General features: G+C 39.7%; 1 long non-coding RNA gene across 2 annotated transcripts; it reads right to left on the reverse strand.

The window, feature by feature from the left end:
- Positions 1-858: 858 nt before the first annotated feature.
- On the reverse strand, positions 859-9,351 carry LOC130685812 (uncharacterized). Of its 2 annotated transcripts, XR_008999703.2 has the most exons (8): positions 9,086-9,351; positions 2,047-2,498; positions 1,887-1,983; positions 1,752-1,825; positions 1,542-1,689; positions 1,319-1,478; positions 1,107-1,257; positions 859-1,043 (listed from the first exon to the last, which is right to left on the reverse strand). It is a non-coding gene; the product is annotated as an uncharacterized LOC130685812 (long non-coding RNA). The 2 variants fall into 2 exon arrangements; XR_009421231.1 differs by lacking the exon at positions 9,086-9,351 and having other exon boundaries at positions 2,047-2,623.

The raw sequence follows: 9,351 nt of genomic DNA on the forward strand, positions 1-9,351 counted from the left end.
AAATAGATATTTTCAAAACATAAACTACTGTTTCGAAAAATGGTTTACCTGGAGGACGACTTTATCAAAATTGTTAAAGTGTTCCCCACAGACGATCCCCTTAAACAGTTCCTTTTCATCGCATGTCACAGCTTCTGGAATGTATTGTTCACGCAGCTTTCCGTCGATTCATCAATAGATTCGGGCAGCATTTCGAGGTGTGGCCGGACTCGGCTGGAGATTCGGGCTGAGAAATAGTTAATCATGGAAACTCACCGACATCCACGACGGAATAAGTAAACGATGTTGTCCTCGTAGATATGGCATCCACTGTCATGTCATCCCCGTCGGATTTGCCGTCCCCTTTCTTGCATTTTGGTAACATGAAGCAAATGGTTGCTAGTCCCTATAGAAGGAAATAAACAATACATCTAATTATTTGTTAATAGTCATTTTTGCATAAAACTTAACACTGTAATTTGGACAGAGAAGACGACGACAGCCGTCATTTGGAAACCAATGTGGTCCACTAAAATGCCAGTCCCAGCGCGTGAAACAAAACGCCCAGCACCACTAAGAGACGACCATATACCGGCAACAAGCCCGTGAGTACTGGGATTATCCGGATAACCAGCATGTCTATTATCAAAACGAAAAAAAAAAAGAAATGAATACTGGTACAGTAAATTGATTTTTTTAAATGTGGCTTACATAGCTTCTCTCATGGCATCAACGACCCCCGAAACTTGTTGCCCTGCAAACGCAACTCCACTTTGTGCCAATGCGATACCGACAACAGCTAGATTTCTAAAATAAAATCAAATAATGATACTAGTTAAACGGTTTGAATTTGAGAATTGAAATCAAAAGTACCGATCAATAGGAACGAAGGGAAAACGCCCCAGCAAAAATATGGACAAGGCTCCGATCATGGTACTGGAAAAAAGGCAGAGCTTCACAGGTCCTCGGCGATCGCACAAGTATCCCCAAATAGGGCTGGCTATACTGTTGGCACCGTCTTTCAGTCCGAAAAAGATACCCACGTAAAATGGTGTCAAGTCAAACTGCAAACAAAACATAAAATGATTCTAAAGAAATTAATAATAACGCCAAGACGGAAAACATACCGTACGCAACACTTGCGGTTCAAAGTTGATCGAGAGGAACCCGTTCGACATGTCGATACGATGAACGTGAAGAACGGGATCCAAATGGATGGAATACACAAAATAGCCAATGGCGATTGAGTTTTAGTTTATCCCTCGTCATACTGTGACACTAAAATGTTGAGAAACGAGATGAGAAGGCTGGTGACGTACAATATTTTGAACTAACTTACCGTCATAATCGGCGAGAAAGGGTAATGCAATAAAGGCCATAATAGTTTGAATTCCTCCCATGAGGATAAAGGTAGTCTTAAAACCACCTACTTCATGCAATGCACCACCGACTATAGGACTAGCAAACTGGGCAATGTTCATCATGGTTCTTGTAAGATTCTAAAATTAGAACAATGGTAGAAATTGAACAGCGAACGCTAAACCTGCATTAGTGAATCTTACAAAGATTTTGGCAACGGAATTGGGAAACTCCACAGCAGTGTACGTAAACGTCGCCGTAATTGTTCCAGCGTTTCCGGCAGCGTGAATGACGCGGATCAATATAGATATTACGACGAATGAACCCCCGGGAGGGAAATACTCTAAAAAGCTTTTAAAGTTTACTGATTAAAACCCAGCTTTTGCGTTTTTTTTGTGTAATTTACTACTCACCCCGATAATAAGCAGCAAATACCTCCAATGAAAACTCCAGAAACAAAGGTGAACCGAACGCCACTAACTTTTAGCTGAAAGAAAGATGAAGATGCAAATTACACGTTTATGGAACAAATTTGGGGTAATATTTACGTTTTTCCAATAAAAGGAGTGTGACAAGAAACGATGTCAGGCAGTTGGTACCAATAATAAATCCATAAATGGATACTGTGGCACCCTTATCTTCAGCCTAGAGATTAAAGCAAACATTTAGATTTCACATTACATATGATCTTATTTCACAGATACTTACAATTTAGGGAAAGAACGGGGGGGAAAGGCAAATGATGATGTGAGAGTTGCTAATGAGAGAACAACCAATAGAAGCCATTGTCTGGGTGTCAGTTTTTTCTTCTCTGTTTTATCAACCTCTCCAAAACGCCTATATTTTTTCTTCTTAAGCCCTCCACAACCTCCATTACAACTGTCAGATGATGCTGTTGACAGGCATCTATCTTTTTTCACAGTATCCTCCTTTGTGCTCAACTCCTTTTCGTTCGAGTAATAAGTGTTGATTCAATCTTTTCAGTCGTTTTTGCACCTGATCATGCCAAAGCACTGGTGATGTTTCAGCCATCGAAACTGACCTATTCTTTTGCTGTCTTTCTGGATAGGGTGGGTATGGCAAACATGGCTTAGCCAAGGTTGTGAACGATCCAACATACCCATTCTTCAAACAGCTTGTGGTATCTTACTTCTCCTTAGCTATAAATAAAAATAGCAATAGTAGTCAAATTTCTTTGGCATGCTAAAGAGCAAGACTCAAGCACATAACAACGTAGGTCTGCGTCGAGGTGCAAACGAAAAACACGAGTTGGCTAAGGCGGGACGGTATATCGTGGAAATGATAGCGGAAACAGTAATAACCACCAGGGTATATGTCCTATAGACGGCATGCATGTGAATTCAGAAGATTCCAAAACTGAGATAGTTTTTCACGAAATAAAAATACTTTTTAGAGTTTTTTACAGTTATTTGTGTTGAACATTACGGGAAAAATTCTAATTCATTTAATTTCCTTCACACAATTCAAATTACCTTATCTTATTAACATTTTTTTTTGAAAAAACATCAGAGTTTGAGCAGTGATGGGTTCTGTCTTCCGTCGAAAAATGCCATAAAGCGAGACAGCGAGCGGTGTTTTTCAAGCACCCGAAGTAAATCGAAATATTCAAAATGGTTCCCTCATTTATGAATATCTTCACGTTCGTCACAGCATTAACAGGATCTTCCAGCAGAGAAGAACAACCTGAACAGTTGACACCAGAAAACAGGAGCGACTTGTTACAGGAATGTAACACGACGCATCCTTTACCCCAGAATACTTCATCTAGTACTGATTGCCAAGCAGAGAAACCAGATGGAACTGCAAAGGGCGCCCAACAGTCGAAGCAATCACGATTCTTCGAGCGAATGAAACAGAAATTCGTCAAACCGGGATTTTTGAGAGAAGATAATACCATCAAGATCAAGTCTGTGCAGGTATGTCTGAACAAGCATAAAGTGGATATGGTGATTGACAAAGGCTGTGACGAGTCAATCATCAGTCTACAACAATGGCAACAAATAGGCGAGCCCAACTTAACGCCTTTTACGAAGTACAATTTGGTCAAGTCTAAGCGTACAGGGAAGTTCAAAGAGCACGTAAAATGGGAAGAGGTCGTTGGATTTTTCTACACCCACGTTGTATTACAAGACAAAACAACTGAAATCCCAATTTACGTGTGTGCAGGATATAAGGCTATGCCCAACTTCCTCGGTTGCAGACTCTTCCACGACCTCCATTTACATCAACAAAATGCGCATTTGATCAAAATAACACGCACAACAGGAAAGGAAACGCCTCCCGAAACCCCGACAACAAAATCGGATGCCGAACCTAATACTACACTAAACTTGACCGGTGCTATGATCAATTACTTGACGTTACTGATCGATATAGCAAAAGACAAGAATAAGAAAAATCGCGAAAAGTATGAAAAGTACATGTCACAGACCATAATGGCCATAATGGTAGCGTTCGAGATAAAAAGGGCCGCCTCCGGGAACAAATCTGAACCGCTTGTCATTGAATGCAACAGCATCGACAAGCTCAGGAAGACTTTTTCTAAGCTGGAAAAACTCTACGAAAATGACAAAAGGAGGTCCCGCGAAGTTATACGTGATGCAGAAGACGCGCTGGATGATCATAAAACAAAACTTGCGTCTGCATCATCGGAAGTAGAACGCGCGAAACTAACCGAACTTCTCCGGCGAAGAGAAAAAGCCCTGCAAGTGATTGTCGAAAACGAAAATATCGATTTTGAGAAGAAGATGGCAGAAGTGGCTTTCGCCAAAGAAATGTTTCCGGAGCCAAAGGCAGAAAAAAAGGGGAAGAAATTCTTCAAAAGACTCAAAACGATGTTTGGACATCGTTCTTCTAACGACCAAATGAAAGCAGAGGAAAGAAGGTCTAACAATGAATATGTTTTGATGCTTAGATAATTCTGTGTGCTTTGGCTTTGTTTAAATTCGTAACGTTTGAAGGAAGGGGCAAAATTGAGTGAAGAGAGACGACAATGGCATAATTGGTTAAGAAATAACTATGCTGTTAAAGCGGAAAATTTTTTAATCGTTATGGCCATTGTCACCTCTCTCCCTCCCCCAATTTCATTCATTCATTCTCCCAATACCTTAATTTAAATGGGACGTGATTTGAACAAAGTCCACAGATTTTCTAAGCATGCTTACATTTTCATAGTTATACCTCTCCAGCTTCTCTTTTCTTTCGATTTCTTTCACGAATTCTATGCTTGGTTACTACAGATTGCTTGTACTGTCGGCAATAATTTGGATCTTAAAAATAAAGATGTTAAAAAAAAAAAATGCTCCAACGAATTCTAGTGTTTTAATACTTAGACAAGAGCTTCGATGGTCCTACCACGAAGGGCTACCAGTTAAAACAATGTGGCTTATGAAACACGATTTCAATTAGTTTTTTGGGAATAGCCTAAACAAAGAAAAATAATTGAATTATTTTTACAACTTCTCATTGCATTGACCTGGTGATCGTACCGTCATTCACGCTTCCTTCTTGCGCAAGAAAAAAAAAATTTAAGCGGCTTCCGATTTTTATACATTCACGCGTGATTGCATTGGTTTAGAGTATTCTACCTGTGACTATACTAGATCAGTCAATAGGTACGTACAAGTTTTTAAAAATTGCAGAGGAAAACAACTCAATCGCACTAATAATTTTACAGTTAGTCATCGAATTCTCAGTTCCCCATATTTAATTTCACGAAATTCCGTTATCGTTACCAATCTCTATGTTTATACTTTGCTTGTTCTTCCTACTTCAAAGGCTTCTTCCTTTTTCCCACTTGAAAAGCCCTCGGAAAAGAAAATGGGAACAAGAAAAGTGATTTGGAACGATGGAACACGTCACGCCATAACGGTTGATGGCGTTATCATTGCAAAAAGGGGAAAAAAATGTCTACTTCAAACTGGAAATTTATCAATTTTTGTATCCTTATTCCGCTAGTAGATCAAAAGACTCGCGTGCGTCCTTCATTCAACGGTCAGAACGGTTCGCTTCTTTAAGTAACATTTTTTAGTCAATGACTAGCATAAAGCGTGTGGGTGGACGCTCTGACGAGCACGACCATCTTTCGGTCGAATCGATAATATTTGAATGTGATCACCACAGCTGTTAAAAGCCTATTCATCCATTCCCGTACCATTCGCCACAACACCACATAAAATGTAATGCATTTTTAAAATTCAATTTGGCTTAAGCTCAATTAAATTTAAACAAGATTTTGTCGCATGAATCGATTTTTCTCTTGTTCTGCTCGAATATCAAAAATTGGCTGAAAAAACGAAGCCAAAACGCTTTCCTGAAAATTATCGATTGGATTAAAAGCAGATCGTGCGACAGAGTATGGATTAGCCGGATATGATTTTCATAAAATAGTTAAAGCCAGCCGGAAGAGACACGGAAAATATCGGGTATTGTTACAGATGTGGCAAGTGGTAGGGTGCTAGATGAGATTCTCAAGTTTCTAAATTCAATTATCTAGTCTACACGATGGGCCTAATCTGTTCAGCCAGAGAACCCGGCATATGTTTCAGCGCGCATGCGGCGAATAATGGCACAGTCTCGCGGTAATGGGATCGACACTGATTTGCACGTGACGGACTCGGCTGGAGATTCGGGCTGAGAAATAGTTAATCGTGGAAACTCACCGACATCCACGATATCCACGAATAAGTAAACGATGTTGTCCTCGTAGATATGGCATCCACTGTCGTGTCATCCCCGTCGGATTTGCCGTCACCTTTCTTGCACTTTGGTAACATGAAGCACATGGTTGCTAAACCCTATAGAAGGAAAGAAATAATGCATCTTATTATTTACTTGTTAATAGTCATTTATTTATGGTCAAAACTTACCACTGTAATTTGAACAGAGAACACGACGGCAGCCGTCATTTGGAAACCAATGTGGTCCACTAAAATGCCAGTCCCAGCGCGTGAAACAAAACGCCCAGCAGAGACGACCAAATACCAGCAACAAGCCCGTGAGTATTGGGATTATCCGGATAACCAGCATGTCTATTATCAAAATGCAAAAAAGAAATGAATACTGGCACAGCAAATTGAATTTTTTAAATGTGGCTTACACAGCTTCTCTCATGGCATCAACGACCCCCGAAACTTGTTGCCCTGCAAACGCAACTCCACTTAGTGCCAATGCGATACCGACAACAGCTAGATTTCTAAAATAAAATCAAATAATGATACTAGTTAAACGGTTTGAATTTGAGAATTGAAATCAAAAGTACCGATCAAAAGAAATGAATGAATTTAGTCTATTGCAAATTTGCTACGACATCTTTCGCGGGTGGCATAATAAAAAGAAAAAAAAAGGAAAGAAAAATAAAATAAATGTAAGTAAAATTTGTTGCCAATGAAAAAAAATTTTTAAATGGGATGGGAAGAAAAAAATCTAGATATTGAAATAAACCACAAAAAAAAACAGAAAGACTAAGAACTTAATCTAATTAATTCAATGTGCGTTGGTTCGTACGATGTTTCGTCGACTGGATCATTCGCAACAACGTGACTTTTCTAATAACTTATACATCTACTTACTAATGCCATCAACTTTCGTTTTTCAAAATACGGAATTACATGACATCACGTATTTTACCGCCTGCTCCCTCCGAGACTCTTACGGCGCTATACACCATTTTTATTAAAATCTTTTGGTTATGGGGAACTTACTGAACAATGAGTCGTGTAATTTATTGTTTCCAATCTATTTTACAAAAGCCAAGCCACTACCTGTATGCACCATCATTGACGAGAGCGGTAGGTTGTCAGGGTAGGCTGAATCTTTCCATAAGTTTACCCTGTTCCGTGAGATTTTTTCTAACTTTTGTCCTCATATAATAGATGGGGCAATCTCGGCTAAATGTGGCAAACGATTAGTATTAAGTATGTAACATGATTAGGATATCACTCAAACTATTTACTTGCAACAAAGAATCTCTTCGTTGAGACTTCCCTGGCACCGTTGACATTCTGTCCATAAACGATTAAACTTCTCTTCGAGAGCATAAAGTTGGCCAATTTCCCTCTGGTAGAACTCCGATTCTTTCGGCTTGCAAAATCTGTTTAAATTGGAACAGCAATTTTAACAAACATCGCCGAGATAGGCAGAAATTAGACTTACTTGCATACAGCACTATCGTCTGGAAGGACGGTTTTGCATCCAACACAGGTGGATTTGCGTGTGGTAAAGCTAGCCAATCCACCAATTTTTGAAGTAACAAATGAAGGCGTCCGGGTATGGTAACCATCTACAATACGGAATACAAACCGTTCAATTATGTCAAGCAAATAAAGGCGATAAGTCCGTGTTTACGTAGCAACAATGATTCCGCTTTAGATCCAAGTATGGGTTCCAAAATCCGAACAAGGGGTTTTGAAAGCTGATTTTCCAAATGGTATGGGGCATCAATAGGTACGCTGTATTCCATTACAAAAATAGGGTTTTCCGTCTAAAGAAGACGTATGAAAACTTAATAGTTCATGAGAAATTTGAAATCCAAAGACGAACCTTGAGGTAAGCTGGTGTACTTTTAGCGGCTGCGATAATGACATACGGAACTCGATCCCCTAATTTTGGGGTTGTACCAGCATCTCGCTTACGCATCTTGTGAGCTAGTTCCACATGTGCCTGTTTACTGGCGTAGTCTTTATCTGTTTTAGTCAGCTCCTTTTTAATAAAAGAAAGCAAACGGATAAAATCACAGTATTCCAAAACATAGTTACGCTCTACCTTGGTAATCATCAGAAGTGAGATATCGACTTTGTTGCGCAGCAAGTCGAAAATAGATTGTTTGGCGTATTCTAGTGCTCCATCCGGATCTCTAAGAGAAAATATCAAAACCTCAAACTTTGAATACTAAAACTGATGACTTTTTGTTCACCGATCAATCAAACTTTTCTGCAGACCAGCTATTGATAAGATTGGCAACGAGTTGACAATTATCACGACGAACAGTTTCTAAACCGTTACAATCCATTTTGTCAAACTTTTCAGGTTTGGTCCAATACAATCCTGGATACCTGTGAAGACAGAAACAGACAGTGCAACTGGTATCTCATCTAACAAGTCTTTATAAATCAGAACCGTAATTACCTCTTTTCGTTGATCAATAAATAGGGGTAATAGACTTTTTCGAATTCCAAATTAATGGGTTGGACATATTTTGCCGACACAAATGCGGCAGCTTTTCGGCCTAATTCCATGGCTTCGGCCACCGTGGGTACACCGAATTTCACCATTACGGAATCTGTGTTACCATAGATTACCTGACGTGACACTAATTGAGAAAATCCTCGAGTCGCCCCGCGGTCGCGACAAGAGTATTGCACCCAGCTTGAAGATTTGACCGATGATGGCTCGTGACAGTTCCTTGATATATGACAGATTTTAAAACCGAATTGTAGGAGAATTTACACGCCCCGCGGTGAATTTGAATCGAAAATTCACGAGTGCGTGCGACAATTACAACTTCTGGCTTTTGAACCATGGCGGGGATGCACCAGAAACACCTTGTTATAACAATATGTTCATAAACGGTACCAAGTACGCCGCCTATATGAAAAAATGTGAAATTTTAGATGACTTAATCAACGAATGTCACGAAGGGTTTCTTGAGTATCTTAAATGCAATTGGACCTTTTCGTAGTCGCAATCACAGACGTGCCCACTCAAAATTACTTTTACCTCAACTTACCCAGTTCATATCGACCCATTCGAATCAAGTTAGTACGAAGGCATCAAGGTTTCAAAATTACACAGCGTTCATTAATTGGATTACCGTTTTGCCGGAGCCCGTGACAGCACAAGTAATCAAATCTCTTTTGGCAAGAATATCTGCAACTGAAGCTTTCTGTATAGGTGTTGATTTTATGTAGCCAGCAATCTTAATGTTTTGAAGTAGTAGTAGGCGCAGGCCGGCTTCTTCGAATGATGTTATTTATCGAGGTACATCTTTTTCTG

Source organism: Daphnia carinata, chromosome 6 (assembly GCF_022539665.2).
Source record: "Daphnia carinata strain CSIRO-1 chromosome 6, CSIRO_AGI_Dcar_HiC_V3, whole genome shotgun sequence".
NCBI classification, from domain to species: domain Eukaryota; kingdom Metazoa; phylum Arthropoda; class Branchiopoda; order Diplostraca; family Daphniidae; genus Daphnia; species Daphnia carinata.